The sequence below is a fragment of the Hemiscyllium ocellatum genome, chromosome 36 (assembly GCF_020745735.1).
Source record: "Hemiscyllium ocellatum isolate sHemOce1 chromosome 36, sHemOce1.pat.X.cur, whole genome shotgun sequence".
Classification (NCBI taxonomy): domain Eukaryota; kingdom Metazoa; phylum Chordata; class Chondrichthyes; order Orectolobiformes; family Hemiscylliidae; genus Hemiscyllium; species Hemiscyllium ocellatum.
Window position 1 is genome coordinate 26,814,018 of NC_083436.1, and position 26,187 is coordinate 26,840,204.

At 40.7% G+C, this 26,187-nt stretch overlaps 1 protein-coding gene and 1 long non-coding RNA gene across 6 annotated transcripts in view; one reads left to right on the plus strand and one right to left on the minus strand.

Annotated features, from left to right (window-relative positions):
• The window catches only part of kiaa0232 (KIAA0232 ortholog), a 137,240-nt gene extending 122,313 nt beyond the window's left edge, over window positions 1–14,927 (minus strand). Inside the window, exons 1-2 of one of the 5 annotated variants that reach the window (XM_060851793.1) lie at window positions 14,662–14,927; window positions 13,266–13,340 (exon numbers count right to left, since the gene is read on the minus strand). The gene's annotated coding sequence lies outside the window, so the exon portion shown is untranslated. Of the gene's footprint in view, window positions 1–9,313; window positions 9,336–13,265; window positions 13,889–14,661 lie in introns of those variants that run through there. The other 4 variants (XM_060851792.1, XM_060851795.1, XM_060851790.1 and 1 more) reach the window with 4 other exon arrangements.
• A 275-nt stretch (window positions 14,928–15,202) lies between these two features.
• Window positions 15,203–17,720, plus strand: LOC132833468 (uncharacterized). The gene is made up of 2 exons (XR_009647083.1): window positions 15,203–15,793; window positions 17,513–17,720. It is a non-coding gene; the product is annotated as an uncharacterized LOC132833468 (long non-coding RNA).
• Window positions 17,721–26,187: the final 8,467 nt, after the last annotated feature.

The window sequence follows — 26,187 nt, forward strand, 5'->3', positions numbered from 1 at the left end:
TCCTAGGGGCATGGCATTCATCCACAAACTCCATCAACAGACACATCGACCTGGACCCAATATACCAACCACTACAGCGGACACCTGAAACTGACACCCGGAAGCGGCAAGGACAGACCACTATAAATACCGGAAGAAACATCAAAGAAGCGCTTCGCAGGAGGCTCCACAGCACTGATGATGTCTCCTAGCCAGGGGACGAAACGTTTGCAACAAAAACTTCCAGCTCGGCGAACAGAACCACAACAATCTACTTAGATTTTATAGTTACAGAAGATGCATTCTTAACGCCTGGATTGGGTCTCAAGCTTCTGGCACACAGGTAGAAATGTTACCCACTGTCCCACAAGACCACCTCAATAATGCAACCTGTCTGGAATTTGACCAATTGTAACAGCATTAGCATTTATACAATACCTTGAACATAGCAAATTATTCCATGGTACACCACAGCAGTTTTAATGAATATTTGACACTGAGGCACAAAATCTCAGGACAAATTAGCAAGAAGTTTTGTCAAAGAGATGGGCTTCAAGCAACGTCTTGAGATAGGTCAAAAAACAGAAACTGAAGGAATGCCGAAACTGATCAATGAAAGCCTTGACTTTAATTGTAGAATGTTTAAAACTTTGAACGCAAAATAGGCCAGAATTAGAGGCAACCAGATATTTCAGACTTGTAGGGTGAAAAGACCAAGGTCATGCAACAAACAGAAAATAAGGCTGATAAATTAAAAAAGGAACTAAAATACGGTGCACAAAGTCACGGGTGAACTGAATTTGGCGTATGTTAAGAGATTTTTGGATCAGTTAAAGCCTATCTTCTGATGGAAAGATGGAATGCCAGCCAGGATAGCACAGGAATATTCTTATTTCAAGGCAAAACACACAAGACCATCTGCAAAATAGCTTGGATTTGTTGTAGTCAGATCAGGTTACAAACTGTGATAGTCAGTTTTGGTGATGGGATGGATATGATTTAAAGCTTATCATCGGGTCTAAAGAGAATGCGAGCTAACTCCAAGCCACATTCAGTACAGGAGTGCAAATACACACAGTACCCCTGTCAGTGACGTTATTTTGTCCTATTCCTTCAAATGTTTTGGGTTTATGCAGTGTTGCTTTGTTTTTCTAACTGGCAGAGCATTTCCTATGTGTCAGGAGACAGAATCAGGTAACAACAACAAGCTTGCAAAGTCTTGTTCAGTTTCAGGCAAATGCAGGGGACAGACACTGTCAGGTACAGAATTTGTGATAAAAATAATGACCAAGGGTCTTCAAAATATTATAAGAAATTTCTGTTCAGCCAGCACAGGATAATTATTGAATATTTAGGTTTCCTTGACAGGAATACAAAGTTAACCTTTTGATCTACTACATACAATTCTGATCTTAAACCAACTCAGTGCTTTTAAGTGTACTTTGAACAGATGCTCACCTTTAAAATATTTGCCTGACAATGGCTGTGACGCTTAACATGACATCTATCCAAGTGCATGAGTAAAATGGCAACTACAAGCATGAGCAAAGGAAAAGTAATCTAAAATAATTTTTTTTCTTAAACCATTAACAGCTGAAATATAAACATTTGTGAAAATATTTAGAAAAATTGGTTGGTGGATACTTTTTTTTATTATTAACTTATTTTTCAAAACCTGCTCAGAGATGTTATTATATACCTCAAGAAAATGGGACTTGAACCGGGGTAAGTCTACTACCACGAGGACATTTTAGAACATGGAAAAATACAGCGCAGTACAGGCCCTTCGGCCCTCGATGTTGCGCCGATCCAAGCCCATCTAACCTACACTAGCCCACTTTCCTCCATATGCCTATCCAATGCCCGTTTAAATGCCCATAAAGAGAGAGTCCACCACTGTTACTGGCAGGGCATTCCACGAACTCATGACTTGCTGAGTAAAAAAATTTTATGGTTATATGAAATTCACATTTAACATTGCAGCAGCTTTTAAACAGGAAAGCAGCAAAATTCACTGACAACAAGAGGCAGCCACCTTCAATTATGTAGTAAAGCATATGGTTACAGAAAGGATCATTTGCCCAACAAGGCTATTCCTGTGACAGTTTCCAAGTTCTTTAATTCACCAATGGGATGTTGGCATTACTAGCTGAGTCAATGTTTAGCACCAATCCCTAACTGCCCTGGAATGGAGTGGCTTGCTCAAGTAAGAATGACAGATTTCAATTCCTTAAGGACAGTTTCATAAAGCCGTACAACACGGACATGGACTGACTCATCCATGCTGACCAGAGATCCTAACCTAATATAGTTCTATTTGCCAGCACTTGGCCCATATTCCTCTGAACCCTTCCTATTCATATACCCATCCAGGTGCCTTGAAAATGTTGCAATTGTACCAGCCTCCACCACTTCCGCTGGCAGCTCATTCTATACATGCACCACCATCTGCTTGAAAAAGTTGTCCCTGAGTTCAGTTTTAAATCTTTCCCCTCTCACCTTAAAAGCTATATATTCTTGCTTTGGACTCCCCCAACTCAGCAGAAAAAACAACCTTGGCTATCCATGACCTTCATGATTCTATAGACTGGCATAAGATCACCCCTCAGCTTCCAAACACTCCAGGGAAAACAGGACCAGCTTATTCAGCCTCCACCTATAGCTCAAACTCTTTGACCCCAGCAACATCCTCACGTCTTTCCTGCACCCTTTTAAGTTTAACATTTTTCCTTTAACAGGAGACTAAAAGTGAATGCAGTATTCCAAAGTTGCCAAACAAATGTCCTGTACAGCCACAACAACATTGAATTCCTACATACAATGCAATAACCAATAAAGGCAAGAGCACCAACTGCGCCATCCCATCTTCAATGATGAATGAAGGGCTTTAGGGCCAATTTGATTTTTTTTTAAAGATTATATTACTTAGTGTGGAAACACTCCCTTCGGCCCAACAAGTCCACACCGACCCTCTGAAGAGCAACCCACCCAGACCCATTCCCCAACATAAACCCCTATACCAAACACGATTGGCAATTTAGCACAGCCAATTCACCTAACCTGCACATTTTTGGACTGTGGGAAGAAACTGGAGCACCTGGAGAAAACCCACGCAGGAAGAGGATGTGCAAACTCCACACAGTTGCCTGAGGCGAGAATTGAACCCGGGTCTCTGGCGCTGCGAGGCAGCAACGCCACCGCGCTGCCCATGATTGTAGCTAATAGATACTGCCTCAGGAGAAAGGCTTTCAAGTTTCAAAAATAGACTTGTATAAAGAAAAGAGGAGTGGCCAGTTCTTCTCTGGTTTGATTTGGTTTGTGCCAGTCTGGCTAGTCAGCGAAAGCAGTCAGGCAGTTTTGAAGTTGCTGGACCCAAAGAAGCAGGTCCGTGTTGGGCCTCTCTCTCTAACTTTTCTCATGTACAACTTGTGTTTAATTTCACCTTTTGTGCCAAGGGGTGTTTATGGGGATTGCTGCAATTATTTGCAACAGGAAAATTAAGTTGGGATGATCTATTGAGTTTTCAGATAGGTTAAATTTTTCAGTATTCTGTTCTTTGTTTCATTCGGTAATTTTGTTTTAAGATTAGATTCCCTACACTGTGGCCCTTCAGCCCAACAAGTCCACACCAACTCTCTTGAGAGTAACCCACCCAGACCCATTTCCCTTTGACTAATTCATCTAATACTATGGGTAATTTAACATGGCCAATTAACCTGACCTGCATATCTATGGATTGCGGAAAGAAACTGGAGCACCCAGAGGAAACCCACTCAGACATGGGAGAATGCACAAACTCCACACAGTCGCCAGAGGCTGGAATCAAACCTGGGTACCTGGTGCTGTGAGGCAGTTGTTCCAACCACTGAGCCACTGCGCCATCCGTTCGGTTTTGCTTAAAATTGTTTTTGTTTAAATTAAGTGGTTTGACGTGCTTCAACACTCCTAGAATATCTGCATTACACCTGATTAAACAACTCGCAAAGTTAAGGTCTGGACTACTTTCTTGAAATGTTTTGAGGGGCTCTGGCCTGGTCCATAACATCTTGCCTTCAATCTTCTTTGTTACTTTCTCAAACTCAAATGAAGTTAGAGAGACAACTTCCTACGCACAAAGCCTTTTCAAATGCACGTAAACCCGGTCCCTCAGAATCCTCTCCAACAACTCACCCACCAGTGACGTAAGAATCACTGACTTTACAGTTGCCTGTCTTTTCCTTACCATTTTTCTTAAATAATGGCACAAAGGCCACCTTCCAGTCTTCCAGCACCTCACCAAACAGCTGAGGATGAGACAAATATCTCAGCAAAGGAGCCCAATCTCTTCCTTAGCTTCCCAAAATATTTACGATGCATGTGACCAAGTCCTGAGATTTATCGACCTTTATGCATTTTAAAACGTTAAGCGCTTCCTCACCTGTAATATGGAGACTTTAAGATAAAACATGTTTTTCTCAGCTTTCTCTTGCTTCCATATCTTTCTCCACAGTAAATACTGATAAAACACTGGTTTAGTATCCCACCCAAAGCTTGCGGTTCCCCACAACTGCCACACTGATTTTTAAGGGGCCTCCTTTTTTTTTGTCTAGAGCCTAAATTTATTTAAGCTTTCAGCATTTTCTATACCTACCAGCCTTGCCCTTCACACTAAACAGGAACATACTGCCTCTGGGCGCTCTCATCTTTGAAAGCCTTCCACTTCCCAACCATCCCTTTACTTATGAATAACATTTCCTAATGATTTTTTGAGAATTCTTGCCTAATACTGTCAAAATTGGCCTGACTCCAGTCTGGTCAACAGATTTTTAGATCTGGTTTATTCTTTTCCATAACTATTTTTAAAATAAATAGAATTATGGCCACTGACGACAAATTGCTTTCCCACTGACACCTCAATCATTTGCCATGCCATATTCCCCAAGAATTGGTTACGTTTTGTTCCTTCTCTAGTAGGTACTACCACATACTGAATAAGAAAATTTTCTTCTACATATATAAACTCCTCTCCATTCAAGCTCTTCACATTATAGCAGATCCGGTCTATGTTTGGAAAATTAAAAGCCCCTATCATTACAAGCTTACATTTTGTACAGATATCTGCGATCACCTTCCAAATTTGCTCAATTTCCTGACTGCGAGGAGACCTATAGTACAACCTCAATAAGGTCATCATCAGTTTTATGGCACTCAGCAATGGTTACAGGGTCATTAGGCTAGCTGTTTTAATTCCACCAGAGTGAATTTAAATACCATCATTTCTCATGGTGGGAAATAATTCATGCTCATTACTAATCCATTTACAATCTCTTCTAAACACTCAACATACCCAACCTATTTTATATCAAGACGACACCAGGTAACTATAGACCAGTGAGCTTGACCTCGGTGGTGGGCAAGCTGTTGGAGAAAATCCTGAGGGACAGGATGTACATGTACTTGGAAAGGCAAGGACTGATTAGGGATAGTCAACATGGCTTTAAACATGGGAAGTCATGTCTTACAAACTTGGTTGAGTTTTTTGAAGTAACAAAGAGGATTGATGAGGGCAGAGCAGTAGATGCGATCTATATGGACTCCAGTAAGGCATTCGAAAGGTTTCCCCATGGGAGACTGGTTAGCAAGTTAGGTCTCAGAAAACAGGAGAACTAGCCATATGGATACAGAATTGGCTCAAAGGTAGAAGACAGAGGATGGTGGTGGAGGGCTGTTTTTCACACTGGAGGCTTGTGACCGGTGGAGTGCCACAAGGATCAGTGCTGGGTCCACTAAATGAGTTGGATGTGAGCATAAAGAGATATAGTTAGTATTACAGATGACACCAAAATTGGTGACGCAGTGGACAGTGGAGAAGTTTACCTCAGATTAAACAGAATTGTGATCAGATGGGCCAATGGGCTGAGAAGTGGCAGATGGAGTTTAATTTTGAGAAAGCAAATCTTAGCTGGACTTCCACACTTAATGATGAGGTCCTAGGGAGTGTTGCTGAACTAAGACCTTGGAGTGCAGGTCCATAGCTCCTTGAAAGTGAAGTCACAGATAGGATATTGAAGGCAGCGTTAGGTATGCTTACGTTTATTGGTCAGAGTATTGAATACAGGAGGTGGGAGTCATGTTGCGGCTGTACAGGACATTGGTTAGGCCACTGTTGCAATATTGCATGCAATTCTGGTCTCCTTGCTATTGGAAAGATGTTGTGAAACTTGAAAGGGTTCAGAAAAGATTTGCAAGGATGTTGCAGCAACCTCATTCACAAAAGATTAGTCAAATCTTGAGTGTAAATAAGAAATTCAAGTACTGTATACTATCATGCCCAAAAGACATGGACAGAAAAAAATCAAAAATTGTTTTTGGAGATTTCTTTGAAAAGGTATAACTTTTAATCTTTGAAATGGATTTCACTAGACTACAATAAAGCAGTCACTGATCACATGAAGTACAACTTCTATTAAGGTCTAACTAGGACAAAGCTTAACTTAAATCCTTGTATGGCACGGACATGTCGATCAAAGATACAACCAGTCAAAGTTAACAGGAAGTGTTTAAAAAAAAAACTTAGCAGATCAGATAAATTATTTGGTGTCCACAACGTATAGGGACCAGATTCACGCACACTGTTCTATGCTATTACTGGAGCTCATGAAACTAAAGTGGAATCTAACAGTTTTTACATACTTCACACAATTATACTCGGACATGACAAGTGTCAAACGGATTATTCGCTTCACTAACAGCAAATCATTAAACCATGTACAGGTAACACCTATTAGAAATAGTTTTTATGACCCACAAATTGCTGGGTGCTCACCACATCATTTGAATACTGGAACATAAGGAAAGAAAAACAGAAGCAAGTCGAAAAACGAGCACATCTCAAGAATCAAATCCAAATCAACACCCTGCAAATACAACACGGAGCAGTTTTTAAATAGTTAGGCAACTGTGAAAAAATGGAAGTATTTGTTACAAATTATTTACATTATGGTAAGTTGTTTGAGACACATAAGAAGCATAATAGCTAATCAGAAGTTAAGAAAAAAAATTAAATTGTTTGAACTATGACTCGAGCTATTTGCCAATTGTTAATTTTGAAGAATTAGTAGAGAATATGTGGGACTTGATTAGTGCAGTTTTAGAGCATGAAATAACTGATACTAGTCAGTTCACAAACACAGAAGCCTGCAGTGTGGAAACAGGCCATTTGTTCTATCAAGTCCACATCAACCCTCTGAAGACTATCCCACCCAGACCCACCCTCCCCACCCCACCCTATAACTCTGCATTTCCCATGGCTAACCCACTAGCCTACACATCCCTGGAGAATATGGACAATTTCCCACAGCCAATCCACCTAACCTGCACACCTTTGGACTGTGGGAGAAAACCAGAAAACCTGGAGGAAACCCACATTGACAGATCAAGAGCATGCAAACTCCATACAGTCACCCAAGGCTGGAAAAGAACCAGGTCTAGACATTCTTCCATACCCTGCTGATATTTTTTGCCTTACAAGTACACAGGTGATTATATGTTTTAATAAAAGAAAAGAACTGCAGATGCTGGAGATCTGCAAAGAAAAACAAATTGCTGGAGAAACTTGAGAGGCAGCATCTGAGAGAAAATAGTTGAACTTTGATCATTCCCATCAGATAATTAACTTTCCTCTCCAATCTACTAAAGCAAGTGACGTTTCTTTAATTTCTCCTTATAACTAATAAGAATGCTTATTTCTAGCATCACCACAGTAGCTTTCTCCTTAACCCTCCAATTGCCCTGACCTGGCTGGAGATAGAATGGCAAATGCTCACCGGATAGGCTGAACTTTAGGCACTGACAGGAGCGAAATTATAGTGAAGTCATGCCATGGGAGAATAATCAGACTTGGCTAAAGACAAGAATATTGAAAGCCAAGCAATGAAGTGGTTGAGCAAACTAACAACTGTATTGTCACAAGTGGATTAAGAATGTCAGTTTGAAAGTTCACAGAGATAGATTCTTGCTTTGAAAGTAAGCTCTAAGAAAATGGTCAGAGATTACCCAATAACTGTTGACATGGTTTAGAATTCATGGGAGATGGCAAGGTCAAGTCAGTCGGCAAGATCAGGAGAGTCTGTGAAAGACAATTAGGAAATAAACTGAGTGGACAGGTAAAGAGAGCAAAGATTACATCTAAGTTACGAAGGATGAGTTGTAATTCAGTATAGAACCCAATGGAGGAAAACAAAGAATATCTTCGGGAGAAACGATGAACCTTGGGGTAGTAAGTACACAAAGAAAATTTAAAGGATGAGAAGGTGATCAGATGTTCAAAGGAATAAAGCATACCAAAAGACTAAGGGGGCAACCAAGATGTGATTTAGGAAGTAAGGTCACATGCAGTTTAAGGAGCTTTGAAATAAAGGGCAAAAGGTGGTGTTGTCATCTATAGTCCAAGTTCCTCTCAAAGCCTCAATGTCATTTCAATAATCCATAAGTTTGTGGGTGCCAAATTCGTCAGAAAATGAATTAATATTTTGGAGGGATAGAGATTGATAGGTTTTACTTTAAAGAAGTTTTCAATGTCTGACTGAACATCTCCAAGATACATCTGTGCAATATGCACTGTATACTCTTTTTCCACACATGCATTATTAGTTACGCAAAGAATTACATGTAGCTCTTCAATAATGCGATGGTTGCATTCTTGTGCAACCCCATGTTAAAGAAAAAGCACTGTTTGTAAAGCATGATTTTAAGGGTTGGCAACATAATTACATTACAACAAACCTGTTTTAAAAGTTAGTGCTTTATAAATAGCGCCCCCGATTTGTCAATCGCATAATGGTGCATTTTTGTTAACAAAACGTACATTATAGCAGAACAACCTGTAAATTAAATTTGCATTTTATAAATAAGAACTTGTCCTTTATCAATTTGCTTGTACTGAGTGAATTTTATATAAGGATATTTGAAACTTGCCCCACACAGATCCAGAGTCGCATGCAATCCCTTCTTCACCTGAAGCATCACACTGGCAAACCTGCAACTGCATAACTTCCATAATCAAAGCAATTTAAAAGAGATAGTGGTCAGATCCTTTGCTACTTCCTCTGACTTTCAACTCTGCATACTTCATTTTTCATGAAAGGATATGGAGGTGGACAACAGGTCTAACCATTCAACACTTAACACACTAAGCCCTGTTCTTATTCATTAAAATTGTCCAATATTTCAGGATCAACCACTGTTAAAAACACCCAATTTTTTTCTACAGTAAACTACATTCTTCGGCTTATACCCCCCACCACATCTTCAATGCATCCTTCACTGTCACCCAGATGGATGGGGCTGTTCTCACCTGGTTCTCTCTTTATCCAGCTAAGCAAGCTCAGAAAATCATATGCAGTGGATGGTCTTTGCCCTCCTGTACCTGAACTCTGAGGTCTGTTTGGTCCCACATTTTTCTCATGAAGAACTAAAAGCAGAGTCAAAAGCAGACACTGCTGCAGAAACTCAGCACGCCCTGCACCATCTGTGGAAAGAAAGTACAGTTTATGTTAAGTCCAGTTCTGAAGGGTCACTGGAAATGCTGTCAGACCTGGCACATTGCTCCAGCAATGTCCTTTGTTTCAGATTTCCAGCATCCAACTCTTTGTTTTATTCTAAAAGTAGACTGTTCATTTTCACAGGTATAATTACATCTCCACATCAGTTCATCTCATCACCAACTTTCTCAACTCTTCCATTGTTGCTGAACTATTGGTCTGTGTATCAGGCATTCAGAAGCAGAAATTTCTTCTTGCCGGATCCAAGTTTGCTCACCAAGCTGAAAGGTTCATTTTCAGATGAGACGTTTGAAAAATGAACCTTCCAGTTCAGCGAGCAAACTTAGATCCAGAACCTCAATCTCAGCTACAAATCGCCTCAAAATCTCTTACGAAACGTTATGAAAATGCAAGGTCATTGCTTTTGGTCGACAATCCAAACCGATGGCTGCTGACTATTTACTTCTGGCAAAATTTGAACACAATAGCAGTCTTTTCACCTAGGTTGGTCAACCCCAAAATAAGCTTCTGACCTCATTTGTACCAAGACCATCTACTTCAACCTCCGTAACACTGTCTGTCTTTGCTCATCTGCAGATGAAATCCTCATCCATGTCTCCATTACCTCTAGAGAAGACTATTCCACCAAACTCTTGGCTGACCGCCCACATTCTACAATCTATATACTTTGGATCATAACTGCCATCTTCATAAACACTAAGTCATATTAACTTATTACCCTCTGATCACTGACTGACAATAGTTCCTGGTTAAGCCAAGTTGATTTTAAAATTACTCCATGACTTCTCACACTGGCCTTCTCCCAGCCTACAGCTTTAAATACCTGCAATCCTGGTCTTGCAAGCAATGATTTTAACCACCCAAACACTGGTGGCCATACTTTCAGTTGCGTTGGCTCCAAGTTCTGAATTTCCTCCCTTGTCATTCAACATAATAGCGCCAACGTTGCCCACTGGCTTCTTTTATTCCATAATGCTCCTGTGAAGCATTCAAGGATTTTTCATTACATCAAAGGCACGAGAAAAATAAAGTTGTTAAATTGAGGTTAACAGTTTATTCTATTTTGAATTCCACTTAATCTTATCAGCATTATTTCTTACTTGAGCTGCCCAAAATGTCTTCTGGCCTACTGCACCTTTTCATTCCCAGAAACATACTCTACTTTATGAAGAATAAAGTAATACACTTAATTGTCATTCCTTTTTTTCATTCTAAACAGTTACACCTAATTTTTACTTGTGGGCCCATTCTCTCCACCACCCCACCCCCCACCCCCCATTTCAATTCCTTGCTTTTTTTAAAAAAAAATTCTATCCACTCAGCCTTTTTGGTTCTTTCGATCTGTTTCCTGCCAGACTTTTATTGCAAATCCAATTATGCTTTAGGAACTTCTGCTCTCGTGTTCCCTCATTACCTGCTTACTCCATGAGTTTCCTAATGCTAGATAAAGAATAACCTCCATCACTGAATTAAAAACATATTAGTCGAAAAAGAGTAATAGCAGGTATCTTTTCTGTTGTACGTCAGACTTAGCTTTTTCTTTGGGGACGTCTGCACTCCTAATAAAAAAGGTAAACATAACATGATGAGATGCAATAAAGTGTTGACATATCTATTCCTTAGTTCAAAGAAAGGAAGATCCCATCAGAATGAATTTAAAAACTGAAGCTTTTCAAAACATAGGTCAGTTGTGTCCTCAAAGCTCACCAACAAATCAGCTCTAGATTTGTACCAGTTCTGCACTGCAACTTCAGCTACAACTGTCTAAATGTTTTTGCAACCCTTGGCTATTCAACAAGCAGACTGCAGTTGCACTAATTAGCATTTTTTGGAAATCAAGAGTGCTTTTACTAAGTGCAATAAAATGAAGCAATATACAAGTTTTGGTGCAATACACAAATACTTCATGAGATGAACTTATACAGTTCAGTCACCAAATTGTGGGAACGTAGAAAATAAACTGGCTCAAAAAAAAACCCATTCCTTTCTCTCCTCCGTACTCTCTTCCAATGGATATAGTTACAAACATTCAAACAAAATATTTGAATATAAGCAAACTAGTACAAGCCAAGAGGGATTCCACACCACCCCCACCTATTCTGCATCATAAGTCCAAAAATACACACCAAGATTTCAGGTGTTCAAAGAAGAACATACTTGTCTCCATAGAAATTGTTTTGAAATAAAATATATTTTTCTTAATGTGGAAATCACCAAGTAAACTAACTGACAAATTAATCTGTGGGTAAAATACTCACTTAAGATAGAACAATACAAGTTCATCAATTGATATAACTAAATGATATCACAGTAATGTCAATCTAACAAATTATCTAGAAAATTCATAAGTGCATGAAATCAGAGCATGCGCTATAGCATTACTGGCAACTCCCACAGACTTCCAAGCAACTGCAATGCTGATGACAAAATACTGTTCCATATAGAATTGTACTCTAGGTAAATACAAAGATAACATAACAAAAAATTGAGCCCAAACAATCCATAACAGCAACTAAGTAACACAAGCCTAACATAGCATTTTCTACAGTCGTTGCAAATTCAAGATTACAAACCAAGAAATATACTCTGGAATACAAAATCATCCGTTAGTTCAATTACATACAATAGATTTTCATTAATGCTGCAATTAAACCTCAACTTTGATACTGCTACATTATTCAACAATTCAAAACAGCCGAGTTGCAAGTCATGATTTCAGATTCTTTCCTATTTTCCCTCAAAATTCAGAATTATTCTTGGAAGAATTCACAGCAGCAAAAATTATGTTCACAACCCATCTGTGGAGGCACTTCTAATGGCTTGCATGATTTCAAATTTAAGAAAACAAAACAAACTACAATTATTCCCAACAACTTCATAAACCTATATCCATTTTCATACATTCAGACTTCAACTAAAGCACTTGCCAGAATTACATTTACATTTCACATTCCAATTCAATTTGACTAGTTTATGATAAATAAAAACTGATATTACAGGACAGTATTATCACATGGAAACAGAAAGGCATGTCATTATGCTTTTGCAATATGCAGTTGCAATATAGTACAGTGACGAGGCTTGTTGCTAAGCGGTTTTATACTGTTTATCAAGCCAATCAAGCTATGTAACTGAAAGAGTTTATAAGTATCAATAACAAAAGGTAGAACTTTTCATTCAGCATTCATATATCAAATAGTACCTACATAACAAGGAGTTAAAAATTGTACTGATGTTTTTGACTGAATATTTACCAATCTGAGATACTTCAGTATCACAAAACCATGACACGATTTTAAATTTCCAAATGTCAAAGGAACTAAACAAACTCACGTACCAAAAAGTCTAATCATTTTACAAACTCGTAACAAGTCTAAATAACAGCACAATCTGATCAGATAATGAAACGTTCTATTTCAGAATTCTGATATATCACCACAAACTTAACCTGGTATCTCCAGTGAATAGTTTGAAAAAATAAACAGAATATGATCTGCATTAAATAGAATTTAAATTTTGATTTTAGATTACATGAATCACACGTTTCTCTAAGCAAAACGTAAGATACTATACAAGGGCAAGATACTTGGCTTATTACCACCTTTTTAAAGCCCAAATGTCAAACTAATGACAGTACCCCTGTGTGAAGGTGAAAAATATTAAAGCATACGGTTTGAATGCAAAAAAGAACTCGCGTCGCCAGTCGCCGATAGATACACCACTCTTCTCAGAACGTCGACAAACCTGATGATTGGACTCTGCACCAGGTAGACCTCAAAGCCACGGCCTCAATTCGACCAGATACTTCACGTTAACAATCTTGCCCAAACAGCAAAGCATCGATAGGAAGATAAAATTCTGCTTTAGTTGCAATCTTTAGCCTCAAACTGAGTGAGCTACTTGAATAAAGAAACCAAAGCCGCAGAAACAAAGTGAGATATAGAACAGAAAGGCTCATTCCCAAACGGTATAATGCCCTGGTGTATAGAAAATGAACGTGACAAGATAGAAAAGCTACTGGATGTTTCAAGTGGCGGCGGTGGTGGTGGTGGGGGGGATAATAGGTTAAACAAACCGGTTTATTAAATACAGTTTAAAATACCCAAAACAAAGGAAGGGCTAAAATGACAACATCGAAATGTCTCCAAGAAAAATTAACACCCATTTTTGAACTTGACCTTTTACTCAACTTGGGAATACGAGCTGTGAAGGTTTAAAAGCCCGGTCCTGACGCATTATTCATACACAGCTCACACACGCCGCTGCGTTTGCGAAGGAGGGTTTGGCTAAGAGGCTGGCTCAGGGTCTCTTCGATGGGAAGTGTTTTTTCCTGGGGTGAGGAGTGGGGGGGGGGTGGGGGAAAGGAAATGTATTAAAACCGACCGGCAATGCTCTTGTCTCACCCCCGCCACCTCCTCGGTCTGTGACTCCTCCACCTAACCTGAACGAGGGTTTGAGCGGGGAGGGGGGGGGGTAAGGCGAGGTCCCCGCCCCCTCTCCCGAACGCCCATTGGACAGGCCGTGACGCCGGCGCCGCGACAGGAGGGAGGTGCCGCTCCGCCACTGGCGGAAGGCCCCGTCAATCCGCAGACGTCACAATGGTCGATGAGGGCAGCAAGTCAGGTTGTAATTAGCCATTAATTCGGCGAGGCCCCACAGCGGATCGGGACAAACGGAGACGGGGACGGGGAGGGGAATAAAAGACATACGCCACTTGCCCTTAATTCCAATAAAACCAAATCACTCACTGACCATTCACGTGGGTGGGTGGGTGTGTGTGGACATAGGACACACACACAATTTCCAAAACAAGAAAACGGCATTGGTGTTCCCGAGGAGGCGCCCGCCCTGTGTGACAGGGACGATTGAAATCCCACGCTTTGAAGCAACCTGTCAAGTCTGAATAAAACGATTGTTGTTTTTTGAATTTTTAAACCGTTCTGACGCGGCTCGAGGTCGCCGGACTGACATTTAAAAACACAGGCACACCCACCCACCCCAACAAACCGTACGCAAAAACCGGCTCTCACCCCCACCCACCCCCTCCTTCCCCTCTTCCACGACTGGAGGAGAGAGAAGGGGAGTAAATCAGTTTGATCACAGCCGGTTGGTTTCCCCCTTTCATTCCGGTGAATGTTACCTTGATTTCTTTTCCCCCTCCCCGCTTTACAGGAGGAAAGGATGCGCGGCCCCGATCTCGCTTTAAATGTCCGGCTTCTGGCAAAGCAGAGGCGGGAGGGGATCGCCTTTATGGGTTTGTTTTTCCGTTTTTTTTCCTCTCTTCGTTTTTTTCTCTCAACCCCACCCCCCCTCCCCTCCCCTCAAAAAAAACCCGAACTCCCGTGTTTGTGTGTATGTGTGTTTCTGTCTGTCTCTCTCTCTCGGCTTTGCCCTTGTAATTCGACTGACTTTTATTTTCCCCCCCCAACCCCAACCCCAACCTCCTCCCCCCACCCTACGCACCCCTCCCGCCGCTTCTTTTTCCCTGTCCCTGGCGCCACAGCCACCGTTGACAGAGCGAGAGAGAGAGAGACAGAGGGCCTCCGCCGCCAAAGAAGGGAAAGGGAGAGGAGGCTGGTTGAAGGGGGTGGGGGTGGTGAGAGAACGTAAAAGGGTCAGGCGACAGGCCGCAGCGCCGCCCCGCACCCACCCCATAACCTTTCACCCCGATGATACCCACCGAAACCCCGCCCCCTTCCGCCTCGCGCCGGGGACCGCTCTAACGGACAATGTGGGTCGCGCGCGCCCAGGCGCCGGACGCCTTCCTCCGTGGGGTCTCGTGCGAAGGAGCGAGTGAGATCAAATACACCCCCCCCCCCCACCACTTCGAAGAGAGTCGGCCATTCCACAACAAAACGACAGCCGTTATGGGAGTTTTAAATTTTTTTTAACCGACGACGGACAGGAGATTGACTTAGTTCCCGGCAGTCGCGTTTAATTTTTTGTTTCGGTCAATCGTTCGGCACTCGGCACGGACCGCGAGAGAGGTCGCTTGTGATGGAATCGTCATGAACTATGCGAATAAATGTACGGTTCGGCTGTGAAACCCACACGAAAATACTCCAGAACGGTCCCATACGTGTGTATTAAATTATGATGGAGTAGAAACAGTCGCAAAGACCGACCCAAAATTGCAAATCTTTATTTATTAATAATGGCGCGCATCAAAATAAAAGCCATTGTAAGTCCTAAGGACTGTCCAAATGAGTTTGCACAGATCCTCGTCGGTTTACTGTTAACGCTTTCCTAATTAGCCGCAGAGTGTGATGCAGGTGAGTTGTACATTGCCTTACCTTCTTGTCCCAGTCTTTTTTTTCTTCGTGTTAGGTGGGTAGTATAAAGCAAGCAGGTAAAGGGTGAGAGTTGCTATGGCTGCAACTCTGAGCTCACTGCTCTCACCGCCAGTGCACATCGGGGCTGAATTTTTTTTATCAACTGCCATTGGCTTCTTGGAAATGATTTTTTTTCCCATTCAGACTGTCACCCACTAGCTCTACGTTACTTATTAGAATGCAGAAGGAGGCCACGCAACCCACTTAGCAGTGAGTCGCTGTAGATCTGTTCTGATTTTTTTTCTCTCTTTCCCCCAACTGAGTAACCCTGAAAGTTTAGATCCGATTACTTACAGTCTGGAAACAGGCCCTTCAGCCCAACCAGTCCACACCGACCCGCCGAAGCGCAACCCACCCATACCCCTACATTTTACCTCTTACGTAAGACTACGGGCAATTTAGCCTGGCCAATTCACCTGACCCGCACATCTTTGGAATGTGGGAGGAAACCGGAGCACCCGGAGGAAACCCACGCAGACACGAGGAGAATGTGCAAATTCCACACAGTCAGTCGCCTGAGTCGGGAATTGAACCCGGGTCTCTGGCGCTGTGAGACAGCAGTGCTAACCACCATTCCTGATGAAGGGCTTATGCTCGAAACGTCGAATTCCCTATTCCTGAGATGCTGCCTAACCTGCTGTGCTTTAACCAACAACACATTGTTAGCTGTGATCTCCAGCATCTGCAGACCTCATTTTTTTACTCTAACCACCATGCCGCCCACTCTCAAATAATCTCAATGTCTTTACTTCCACCAACCTCCTAGGCAGCCAGTTCCAAATCATGACAGTAGACAGTCTTTTTTTTTAAAGATTCTATCTTGTCGTTGTTTTTCTCCCCATCTCTGCTATTCTTGCTCAAAAGTTGCTAGATTTTGTTGTTTTGGCATCAGCAGCAGCAAAGGGATAATCAAATTTTCCCCTCAATCTAACTTTCAGAAAACAGCCACTTCTGCAAACTTAGCTCATAATTAAAATCCCTCAACCTTAGAAGCACTCTGGTAAATTCAAGCACTCCTGAGGACTAATAGGAGATTACTTCTGCTGTAGCCAACTGCAACAGATTGTACATTTGTTAACTTTGATAATGGATGGATGTGCGCAAAGATTGAATTGCCAAACGTAAATAAAGACATGCCAGTTTTGTGATTGTGTTGCAGTGACTATTATGTTTGCCTCGTGTGTGAAAGGTCCTAGGTTTATAACCAAGCAGAGACATTGTTAAAGCTCAGGGATAAGTGCATTCTTTTTTAAAGAGTAGTGCTGTGTGGCACTCTGGTATTTTCACTACCTTTGAACCAGAAAGCTCAGTGTGATATAACATCTCTGAATGGGTTGATTAGAAAATATATACAACTAAAGACATTATTTTGTCACTACTGCAACAAGCTTTTCTTTAAAAGTTATGATTTTATTTCATGAAGCCACCCTCATGCAGCAAAGTAATCAGGACTACCTGGTAATCCATTATTGTTACAGTTTGTATATAAAATTTAATTTTACATTGTGACTTTTCAATTATCTAAGTGAGATATTAATAAAATGTCATGGTGGTAGACATGAATAATTTGCACATAACCTGACCTGATTATTCAATGTATGAAAATAAAACTTGAATAATTTTACATGGTTTCTTATTTTGCATTTCTTACATTCACAGGTTAAGTTAGACTACATGCAGGAGATTATTGACTTCCATTAACCTTTTAACATCAAGTATTGTAAAGAAAGAAAAGAAAATCAACTTCAAAGAAATTGCAATAAGTCTTTCCAATCACTTTATTTTCCTTAAAGATTTTTGTTTTATTTTACCTCATTGTAAAAGCAACATTAAAAGTTGCAAATAAAATCAAAATTGCAAAGTGAAAGTGGTCTTTTAATTTTATGGAAAATATTTTGGATTTGTTACAATTGGTTGTGTGAAATGTACTGCAACTTTCCCTGTTCTACATTTAAGTAGTGCACTTTTAATTTTTTGTGGCATATTAAAGATACAGTGGGTCTACAGATGGGCAGAAGCCAGTAATCGACTTGTAAGTTGTGACTTAGCAAGTGGAGAGTCGGCAAATTGGACCAAAAATGGATCAAACTACTTTAATTTTTGAAAAATAATCATAAAAGCCTTTATTTAGACTTTTGTCATTCTTTTAGTTATGGTGGAATCACCCATTAAAGATTCATTTTTCTTTTGAGGAGATAACCAAGTTAGTTGGGAGAGGTAGTCCTGTTCAAAATTAATAACTTAATGAGGGTCTGCATCACATTTACTTAAATTTGAACAATGCTAAAGTAAATTCAAAGTCCCATGTTTTTGTGTTGCACTCTTCAGGATTGTCTCACAAAACCAAATTCAGGAGGAGAGCAAAAATGTATATAATTTACATATGGTCAAATTTCTTTTGCTGACAAAGGATCCTGTGTGAGAATATAAGTAGCCTTGATATATAGCTGCAGTTAGTTTATTGCACCCTTTTCATTGATTAAAATGCTTTTATAGATAGCCTACTCAGGGCATTGCCTTGACCAACAAATCTATCTGCTTCGTCTGAGTTCAGTCAGCTAGCTATGATTAAGTTTTTGTTGCATCTCCATCCCAACTAGGTCTAAGCAACTTGGATTCTGTTTGTGTTGTGTAAACTGTTGTTCCCTTGCAAAGTTTTTCCTTGTGTTCCTGTCCTGATGAGTGAAAGACATCAAGCTTTTACTCTATTTTTAAGGAAAGTTTAAGTTCTGTATGACAGAGCTATTGTTTGTTTACTTAATGTAGAGTCTGGTGGGACTGGTATTTGATTTAAATGATTTCATACATGCCTCGGAGGAGACCTCAACACCCAGCTCTCTTTCTCACATCCTGTGGAGTCGATCAAACTCATCTGAGGTGGCACCCCCCCAAATTGATGATATAAAGTAATGACAGAGAGTGTATTCTCACCACTGAGCGCACACACCGCCCCCCCCCCCCCCGCAATGACAGATTAGCAGGAATCAGTCAGAAGTGTGGGGGTTTTTTTGATAAAGTCCCTAACTTGAAAAAAGCGAGAGATTTCTGTTAGATAACCCGTACTTCCGTACTAACTGATCGAAGGACATCATTGAGTCTTCCCCCAAATAAGTAGCTCATACAAGACACACCTCTAGCTGCCCAACATTTACATCCTGAATCTATCATACCCGATCGAAAACCGGGCATACCTACTAAAGATGTAAACAAAAATGTTTTGCCAATATTGCCTTCCCTCTGCTGAATTGTCCTCCATGCTTTAACAGTATTGATGATATTGGGTTATGGTAATATTCCATAACACTCCTCATTTTATCCAAAAACAACAAGCTGGAAAGGGGGCACCTTACCTGGGATGCTTTGATATCTAGCCACATTATAAGAGGATCTCCACAAACGAGATCACTCACGTAGGACAAAAGCGAGCTTAATTGGTAATTTTTAATATCTGGAAGGTCCACGCCACTCCTCTTCTTCCCCCCCCCCAACCAATCTGAGAGGCAACTGCAGTTTGGCTAATTCAATGAGCGACCGCTTACAATGCTGGCCATTCAGCCTCCTGAATGTTTGCTTATCGAAAATCAGGGGGAGCATCCGTATAAAGTATTATAAACTAGGGAGAATATTCATCTTAATAAGCACTATCCGACCCAAACACGAGACTGAAAGTGCCTCCCATCTTTGAAGATAATTGGAAAAAATTAGCTTTGAACAACCAATCTAGAGTAATGAATATGCCCAAATATGCAAAAAACCCCTGTGCCCACCTAAATGGGAATCTATAGTTGCCCTCAAGACAAGATTGAATTTTTAATGGAGCTGTATGGAGACATGTATTAGTGGGTTTAGATCACAGTGGTGCTGGAAAAGCACAGCAGGTCAGGCAACATCCGAGGAACTGGAAAATCAAAGTTTCGGGCAAAAGTCCTTCATCAGGAAGGGTCTAAACTCTGGTTTCCAGCACCTACAGTCCTCACTTTTGCCTATGTATTAGCGGGTGTCCATGGGCTTACAGGGAAGGCAAATAGAATGCCACAATACATAGCAAGAATGTTTCTGTGTAAAGTATAGAGGCTTTGTGTAAGAGTTTACTTAGACTTCACCTGGAATACTGTGTTCAATTTTGGTTCTCTCATATTAGACCTTAGAAAACATTCACAAAGGAAGAACAGTGGAAAATTCAATTTTATTCAAGCCATTTTTTACAACCATTGACATGAAATCTAGGTCTGTTTATTCTAGCTAAGTTTCTGGAAGGGTTAACTTAAACAATCAAAATAATGACACAACTAAATCATTTTGTATTTGTTTTAGCACTAAGCTAGCCCTTTATCTGATTAAATTTAGATTCCCCTACAGTGTGGAAACAGGCCCTTCAGTCCACACCAGCCTTCTGAAGAGTAACCCACCCAGACCCATTTCCCTCTGGCTAATGCACCTAACACTATGGGCAATTTAGTAGGGCCAATTCAGGACACACTATTTGAAATAGATTAGAGAAAGTGAGGGGGTCACATGTATAAGTTGTGCCAGCAGAGGAGTAGTTTAAATGTCAGTTTTTGTTTTGTTCATGCAAATTGTTGTCAGCATGTAGAACAAGTTACAGCTCTTGCATTAAATGGATATTCATGGTATCAGCCAAAGAAAGAACGAGAAGGGTTAAAGAATGAGAACTGTGAATGCTGGAAATCTGAAACAAAAGCAGAAATTGCTGAAGAAACTCCATAGATCTGGGAGTATCATTGGAGACAAATCAGTTAACATTTCCGGTTCAGTGACCCTTCAAAACTACTGGTAGCTAGGAAAATGGTGTGTATATATCCCTAGATGGGAGAGGAGGATAAAGGAGGAAGGACATGAGAAAAGATAGGTGGAGACTGCGTCTAGAGAGATTGGTGGGGAGAGGGAGAGAGATAGATGGAGAGATAAAGGGGTGGATAATGATAATCTAGGGAAAAAGAAGAACTGTTAATGGGGACCTTAAATAGGTAAAGATGGATTGCCTGTGCTGAAAGCTGTCCATGTGATGGGGTCTAGAGTGTGGGCATGGGAAAAGGACTTGGAGCAAGGTTTTGAGGCTCTAAAATTATTGAACTCAATATTGAGTCCTGAACACTGAAGGATCCCCTAGCAGAAGATGTCATGCTGTTTTTGTTTCAGCTTGCATTGAGGTTTGATGGAGTACTGCAGCAGGCTTGAGACAGAAATGTTGGCCAGGGAGCACAGTGATGTTGAAGTGGCAGGCAGTAGGAAGTTCAGGGTGATTTTTACAGGCTACAGATGTTTTGCAAAGCAGTTGCCCAGTCTGCATTTCTTCTTCCCCAGTATAGAGGAAAGCACATTGTGAGCAGTGGATACAGATTGAGTGAAGTGCAGGTAAATCACTGTTTAACCTGGAAGGTGTGCTGGAGTCTTGGATAGTGAAGAAGGAGGAAGTAAATGAGTAAATTTTGCACCTTTTATCATTGCATGGCAAGGTACCTTGGAGGTTTGGGAGTAGACCCAGAGGGGATGGTCCCTCTGCAATGCAGATAGAAGGAAACGGGAATAATTGCTTGATAGCAGCAGCCCACTGGAAGTGATCCTTTGGATGCTAATGGGGTTAAAAAGTGTAAACCAGGGCTACCCCATCCAACGTGTGGGAGAGTAGAGAATGGGTGAAGGCAGAATGGCAGCAAATGGGCTGTCTACTTCTGGAAAAACCTATCTGAACCATCCCTTCCACCTGGCTGAGCCTGACCTGCCTTTGAACAACTTCTCCTTTTAGCTCCTCTCAGCTCCTTCAAGTCAAATATATGGCAATGGGTACCTTCATGAGTCCCAGTTATGCCTGTCTCTTTGTGGGCTTTATGGAATGTTCCTCATTCAATCCTATTTGCGGTCTCTCCACTAAACTCTTGCACTGGAACATAGATGACGTCGCTGCTGCTTCTCCCCCTCATCCAGAATTGGAAGCATATTATTAATTTCACTTCCAATTTCCATCTTGTGCTCCCCCTCCCCAGGTCTGACTCCTCCTTTCACTTAGACATTTCAGTTTCAATTTTTGATGATATGCTGATATCCACTACTAATTCACCAACTTCTGGACAATACATTCTTACATATTGCTTGCTGTAAAGACTCCATTCCATTCTCTCAGTTTCTCTATCTCTGTTGAATTCTTTCTGGTGACTCTGCCTTCCACAGGCCCTCAGGCATGTGCAACCCATTTCCTGTACTACTACCCTCAACCCTTCCCTTAACTCCCTCAACACCTTTGGAGTACCCTGGTCTTCCCTTTCCACCCCACCACCAACTTGATATTATTTCTGCCATCAGATGCATAATCGCTCTCATCCCTTGTCAGGATTCTGCAGGGACCGTTTCCTCTGGGACACCCTGATCCACTCCCGACACCTCTCCACATCTCTAGTGTGCCTTCCCATGCAATCACAGAAGCTGCCATTCACTTTCTCCTCACTAACCAAGGCTCCAGATGCATGTTCCAGTTTAAGCAGCAATTTACTGCACTTTACTCAATCTCATCTGCTGTATTTGCTGCTCATGATGTGGTCTCTCTACACTGTGAAGATGAAACGCAGATTAGGCAGCAGAACACCTGCGTACTGTCCTCGAAATTGATCCTGAGCTTCCAGTTTGCCTGCCACTTTAACACACCACCGTGCTCCCTGCCCAACATTTCTGTCTCAGGCCTGCTCCATTGCTACAGCAAGGCTCAGCACAAGATGGAAGAACAGCATCTCATTTTGTGCTGGGGGACTCTGCAGCTTCAGTATTCAGTGTTGAGTTCAATAAATTTAAGACATGAGCACCTTCTGCCATGTCCTTTATTCACCTATCACTTACTCCTTTGCCTTCCCCAACCCCCCTGCCTTTTGCTTATATAACACCTTTCTCTAGCTACCATCATGTTTGAGAAGAGTTAGTGAACCCAAAATGTTAACTTTGCTTTCTCTTCACAGATGCTGCCAGACCTGCTGAATTTGTCCAGCAGTTACTATAGAAATGTTTCTTATTTTGCCGTGTATCACCTTTCAAAAAGATGGGACATCGGGTATTAACCTCAGGTAATTTTATGTCCTGTAGCATGGGTCAGGAAATTTTGCTCAATTGTTTTTTAATTATAAACTGCAGTAAAATTTCTTGTAACTTTATTAATCTCTTCCAGGAGATTACATCACAAGGCGACGGAAGATGCACTGGGCATAATGATGCTTAGCTTTATCATGATTGTCAATCAACAATTGATAAGCCAGACAATGTTTCTTTATGCCCTGCATTCTATATATAGAATATAAAATTTGATAATTTTAAATTTAATTCTTCAAGTGGTGTCATGGAAAGATAAGTTACACAATTACTGTAATATACAATGTTTTGTGAAATGTGGGTTGGTTGTTCAACTTTAGCTTACTCTGCCATTTTGTTTGGTATTGGCTAATCTGATTGGGCCTTGACTCCAATCTTGTGTGTTTTCTCCCACAGATATGTCCAATCCATATTGAAATCAATGTCATATGTAAGGCATGGCATCGGGTGCTGAATTCACATGATTTGGAACAGAGTTTGAATCTCCTGCTGATCCCCACTGGCTGTCCAGCCAACTGAGCCAGACAATCCCTGAGGAATGAATTGTTATGGCATCATGCTTTTACATGCATGTTGTAGCCTGGACCTCTGGATAGTAAAGGTGGAGGTTCCAATTTATTTTCATTAGCTAACTGACCAGAAATCTCTCCTGCTCTTACCTCATGTCACTGTTGTATATTGGAAGGATTTAGAAGTTGATCATTCAACCTGTTAGCTATATTACGTAACCGTCTTCCTTGACCATAATGTCCTAAAGTAGGATTTAAACTCAAAGCATCTTGGTCAGGGCAAGGAACATGCCATTGTGTCACAAGATCTCTTTTGCTCTGTTGTCCCTGTATTTTTTACTTCCTTTGCATCTGTGGCTTGTTGAATTCTGTGACCAGGTTAAAATAGACACATTGTTTGTATGCATACATATCTTAAGAGAATGTAGCTTCTGCACACCTTGTTTGTTATGTGCATTGTACATATCCGATTGTCGAGCAACTACATGTTTGCACAGTGGAATATTGCTTATCTTTATAATTCTTTAATACCCATGCCTAACAATGCTATGTCATTTTGGGTGAGGACCATTTCAGTTGATACACCATCCACAAGTTCTTAAATAAAATTCGATTGCCACTCCACTTGCCTGACTCCACTTGCCTGACTCCACTTGCCTGACTCCACTTTGAAAATTGTGCTCCCCTATTCTGACTTTTCATCGGCTTTCAGTATCAAATTGCTTTACCATTTTAAATGTCTTGATTAAATCACCCTTGAAGCTCCTAAACTCAAGGAAAGCAAGCCAAAAACATGGCCCGTTTTCATGATTTACTCTTACCAGAAGGACACAAAGGTTTCAAAGTCTGTGCTCTATCTCTGCTATGTCAATGTATTGTTACTTATTTCACTTGGTAACATGGACAAGCACGTCTTAATCTGTCATCTTCCAAATTCCTTTTCTGCTATTTTGAGTTACCTTTTAACCTAGTATTAGTTATATTTTCTGTACTGCATACCTATTCTACTCTTCTACCCTTTGGACAGCTTCCAGCTTATAGTGCCTTAGTTAGCATTACACCTGTCCTACAATTGCCTTTCTCTGTATCCGTCACTGGCATGAAGTATATTGCTGGTGGATGGGATCAGTATCTGCTGTAGCTCCTATTTTTGTTCAGTTTTATCTCACCTGCCAACAGGCTGCCAGCCTGTCTCCTTGTTGTGCTTGTTCTTTCCTTTTGAAGTCTTATTGTGTGCAGAGACAATAGAACAATTCTTTGAACTGCCTTGTGTTGAAGTGTCTCTATATTGCTTGAGTTGGTTATGTATTCCTTCTGAGTTCACAAAAAGAATACTATTTTTGGCAGGTCTATAATAATAATCTTGTTATATGTTGTTGGAATTGTTTTATAGCTAATTGAATTTGTAATTACAGAGATACCCCACCATGGAATGTAGTTTGTACTTTTTGTATCTTGACACCCTGAGTAATGGAATGAGTAAATAAATTAAACATCATAATTGATATATTTCTGTGTTTATCATGCTTTTGTGACACAATACAAAACTACCTTCTTGCTGAAGCATAACTCCAGATAACAGATGCATGGCACTGTGATATAGTTACTGAATGTCAGTGTCATTGCCTCAGGTCCTGTGCATGTGCACAGTTGTCTCAGTGCATATAGTGTCATTTGAATGTCATTATTACTGATTGTTCCAGACAATAGGGCTATTTATATGGCATCATTAAACACATGAATGTTTTCTCTGGCAGAGTATTAGTGAAGATCATTGAAGAATCAGCATGTTATTGTTCACTAAATCCTTGGGGCATAAGATGAATTTTTGTTGCAAGTTCTGCATACTTAAGCCTGGAAGCTGTTTGATGCAAGGATTAAAATGCTTCTATTTTCATCTACTGAGGCATGGACTCATATCCAGTCAAAAAATATGAAATCTCCCTATATGGAAAATAAGGGGGCAATATGAAATGAATTTATGAAATCTATGGAAAATTGTTGCTTGTCTGCTTAATACAATGCATATCTGGCAATTGTTGACAATACCAAAACAATATCACAAGACAAAATTGTAAAATGCAAGGGAGGTAATCCTGAATTCTCAGTATTTTTGGAAAGTGCCATTATATTTACTTTCTTTGCAAGTCTTGTTAACCTGTGTAATATGACTCCGAATTAATGAAGATGATGGACAATTTAACTTTTTTCAAAAGAATAAAGAAGTGACAAGATGGACTGTGAGATGGAGGTGGTGAGGCAGTGTTGAGGAGGAGCAAGGGATCAGATGACTTCTATTTTGGACTGACTTGTCTGATTTCAGGTCTAGGAAGTCACTTGAAATGAATCTCAAGTGCTGCTGTGTGACCTTCTGTTTCAATTAGAGCTGGAAATGCAAGGAGGCTATTGATATCTGAAATATTGATAGAGATATAAAACATTTCCAATTGTGTGACAGTTGCTTAGCCCACCAAGTCATTTGTGTGGACAGTGGGAACATGGATACTGTGGTTCATGATAACTGCTGAATAAAAAGAATCATGTCATTAATTCAAAGAGCAGCCTGGGCGGTCAGTCTGGACCAAAGTCCATATTGGGACAACATTTTACCCAGGAGAAGAAAGACCTTGCACAGCTTGCAAGAACTTTGTCACTGTTGGACAATTGCAGGGACTCAATTGTAACCACCTGGTCCTCATTCCTGCCTCACCGCAGCAACACCCCTCTAACCCT